We start from the raw sequence: 4,125 nt of genomic DNA, 5'->3' as shown, positions 1-4,125 counted from the left end.
GGGCAAAAGCTCAATACATTAAAATAAACCCTAGGTTCAGACATGGTTGGATGTTAAAATAAACCCTAGGTTCAGCTACATAAACCCTAGCCCAAGCCCAATAAATTAAAAATTAAACCCTAGGCCCAAGCCCAATACAGTAAAAAAAAATAAACCCTAGGGCAGCCACCCATGTAATAGAGCACGAAGCCTGAGTCGAGGCAGCCACTCACAAACCCTAGCCGCTACCTTATTCTTCCTCTTTATCATCATCTTCTTCTTTAAATTGTCGTTCCCGTCCATCTCTCGCGCTGTCATACGTCACCATTGCCCACGTTGTCCCGCGCTGCCAAGACCAGTCACCGTCGCGCATCAAATTGTCGTCGCCAGAACCACTATTTGGAGGAGTAAAAGTAACCAAGGTATAATGCGCCAACCAACGAAGTTACAATGTGGTTTCTTTTCTAAATAGTTCGAATTTGACTCAACCTCTACGTAGGAAGAAGGTAAGCAATAAAACTCTATGATTTGTAGGAGTCGTTGTATCATGTCAAGTTGGGTTGGTTAAACTTGGGTGTTTAAATGTAGGCTCGATCTAAGTCGAAGTTGGACCAATATCTATAGGGTCGATTAGAAAAAAGCCCTCCAAGTAAGAGGTCTTCCTATTGAAACTTAACTGTTTTTTTTTTTTCTACAGGGGTTGAATATGTTTGGTATTGTATGGTTGAGTGTTGTGTGATACGATAGATGTTGACTATAAAAATAAATGTTTTAAGACCTATTGCATGCATAATTATGTTTGATGATTGAAAATATATCTGATATGAGTTGTGTGACATAATGTATGGATGCTCATGAAAATAAACAGTTTGGGACATAATGCATGCATGTTACCTTTGATGATTAAGGAGGCTGTGGTTAGGGTTACATGTTGGCTGTTTTGAGTGATCAGCCACTAATGGTCACTCTACGAGGTGATTTAAGAAAATGGTTATCAAGGTAAGGGTTACACGCAATGTGTTTCGGGTAACCAACCATTGATAATCATTTTAAGGAGTTAGGATGGATATTGATTTTCATGTGGTAAGGTTACACGCTGTGTGTATCGGGTAACCATGCACTAATGGTCACTCTACGGGGTGATTGCAGAAAATGATTAACAACGTAAAGGCAAGACACCTCTATATGGTTGATGACGACATTGCAAGTAAAGACCGATGAAGAAGGAAACTATGCTCGAGATAGTTGTAAGATTAAAAAAAAAACGGACAAGATCAACATAGGAACAAGGTCATTTCGCCCCTACTCCTACCTGAGGAGTCTGGATAGTTGAGTCATCACAAGAAAGCGAAAGAAAGGGGAGGAAAAGAAGAAGGGATAAGAAGAAGTTAGGATTTTGAAAGAAAAGAAGAACAGAGAAATCGGCTGCCTCAAATCTGCCGTTGGAGATCGAATCGAAGGCAAGAAACTTCAAATCAAGACTCCTCTTGGTGCTAGAAGAAGAGTTTGGGGAGTGGACTCGCCCATTCCGACTAGAAAATCCGAGAATGGACAAGGTAAGACTATGACCTTTTCATTTCGATTTTTCCTAGATCTAAGGAGTTTCTTGAACAATAGATCTGGAGTTTTGAGGTGTCTAATCAAAAGAGGATTCACACAGGTTTCTTGAAGAAATCTCGAACAAAAATTGGAGCTTGATTGGAATTCGGGTGAACTGGTCAAGAATAGAAAACGGGAGTTTTTCGGTATCTTTGAATGGATTTAATTCATTCTATATTCAAGAGAAGGGAGTTTTTCGGTATCTTTGAATGGATTTAATTCATTCTATATTCAAGAGAAAAATAAAAGAAAAATATGTCGATGTAGGTGAATAAAAAATTTACGACTTTGGTGAAGAAACCAAGTCAATCCAAGTTATGTGCGAAAAGTTACCAAAATCTGAACTTCGATGTAGGTGACTGAATTTGATAGGAATTTAGTATATGTAAATAGAGAGTTTTGAGAGATTTTCTCAATTTTTTTTTGAAGCCAACTTTCCAGGTAAGTTGATCACTCTATTTATATAGTCATATTTGCTTGTTCATCCAAATTTGAGATTACCAAATTTTGATATTAAAAATTTCCCTCAAATTTGTGGGATTCTGTGGCAAGCATGCAAGTTTAAGTTTATCAAGGTTTGACACTCAAAATTCCACTCAAATTTGTGGGATTATGTGACAAACATGCAAGTTTGGTTAAACCATATATTGACATTCAATATTCCACTAACTCAAATATGGATTCTTCGTTGAGGTGAAGTCAATTCAACAATTAATTTAAATAATTAATTTCAAATCAAAATATATTAAAGGTTTAATTAAATAATTTAATTAATATTTAACATTAAATAAAATGCCAATCCCAATGTACATATTGTTTATGAATCCCTCTTCATAATTAAAATATTTAAATCTTATTTAAATTTCTCCAATTATCTCTTTTTGTTTAATTCATAATTAAAACAAAATGTGGTTAAATATATATTATGTATATATTTAGCGTGTATTCCCTAATTTGAATTTGAATACTTTGAACTCACTCGTCACACTATTCTAAGGTTTAGTCCGATATGAGCTAGTAGAGGGACCTAATGGACCTATAGGTCATGGGATCCAACGATCCGAGATTAACCGGCTAAACTCATTAACCTTGTTAACAAAAATTCGTCAACTACTAGGACACTCCACTATAGCCTCCCCACTATAGATATATTTCTGTCCATTTGATATAACCATGATTAGTAAGTCAATCCTTCACAGGTTGTTCGTAACTAGAGGTGGGTCAATTTACCATTTTACCCCTAAAGTTACTTCTTGTTTCTTAAGTCCCACTGATCCTCTAATGAACAATTGGTTTGTGGTTCAACCACAAACCCGAATCCCTCTCGGGTCAATGAGAGGGTGGGGCCCCTTGTTCAAGACTTGGAGTCATTTCTTAAGGGAACAACCTCTCTACTATATCTAAAAGTGGGTAGGAGAGAGTTCCATCTTACACCCTATGTCCCCAATTATTCAACCAGTCTTACCCCTGGAATGGGACGCTTATTGAGTCGACGAAATCGGGCCACTCTCACCCATGCAAATCTAAGGATAATTCTGAATAAACAGGAGTTCATAGTTAGCTCACGATTAAGATCGAGTTACCTAGGTCATCGAGTGAAAAAATCAGTCTCAACAGTAAACAACATTATAATGATGATACATTATAACATGATGATATAAGTTGCTTGATTATGAGATGACTTAATATGATGATATTCCATATTAAGTTGATGTAGATGTATTAGATGCCACGATGTATTATGACGACAGGTTTTCTAAGACACGATGTATGATGATGAACGTATGAAGGCCAATGCATGCATGTTACCTATGGTAATGTGTGAATGATGTATCGGGCTGTGTCATAAAATAATTTAAAGATGAAATCTATAGGGATCTCATGCATATTTTAGTCATATACATCAGGTTACTTTCTCATTTATGATGATGAGTATGGACGCGTACACTACGATGATGATCATCATGATCATGCCTCGTATGATACTCGAGGGTCTGCTAACGTCCAAATAATCAGTTACGGACAACTAGCCCGACTATGATGGGTCTATGGGTATGAACTGCTTGGAGACTCACGTTCGCACGTGTGGGTCATGTGTAGGAAAGTACTACACATCTAATCATGGGTTACATGTGTTAGCATTACCAGACTCCAATAGTGGGGTCACTTACTGAGTATTTCTTAAAATACTAAAACCGTGTGCTACATTTATTTTAGGTAAAGGCAAGACACCTCTATACGGTTGATGACGACATTGCAAGTACAGACTGTGACACATGCATAGGATAGTGGTCATTGGATAAGGTTAAGTAGGTAAACCAAGAGATGATATAAAATGACCATAATACCCCTAAGGTAATTTACCTTTGGTTCATGAACTAGATAACCTCCAAATATTATGAAACTCTGTCCATTGAAAAGCATGAAACCTTGGACAAAGGTTGTCAGGTTCATGACTAGTACTGTAAATCTTAGGGGGAGTGTCTTGGAGAACGAACCTGAGGAGAACAAGAACCTAGAAAGTACCAAGAACAAGACAAAGATCAA

At 37.1% G+C, this 4,125-nt stretch overlaps 1 long non-coding RNA gene across 2 annotated transcripts; it reads left to right on the top strand.

Annotated features, from left to right (window-relative positions):
* Positions 1–223: 223 nt before the first annotated feature.
* LOC111440219 lies at positions 224–1,929 on the top strand. Of its 2 annotated transcripts, none has more exons than XR_002709914.1 (3): positions 224–485; positions 1,129–1,535; positions 1,640–1,929. It is a non-coding gene; the product is annotated as an uncharacterized LOC111440219 (long non-coding RNA). The 2 variants fall into 2 exon arrangements; XR_002709913.1 differs by having other exon boundaries at positions 1,572–1,929.
* Positions 1,930–4,125: the final 2,196 nt, after the last annotated feature.

Source organism: Cucurbita moschata, unplaced genomic scaffold (assembly GCF_002738365.1).
Source record: "Cucurbita moschata cultivar Rifu unplaced genomic scaffold, Cmos_1.0 Cmo_Scf00151, whole genome shotgun sequence".
Classification (NCBI taxonomy): domain Eukaryota; kingdom Viridiplantae; phylum Streptophyta; class Magnoliopsida; order Cucurbitales; family Cucurbitaceae; genus Cucurbita; species Cucurbita moschata.
This window is presented reverse-complemented; position numbering and strand designations above follow the sequence as displayed.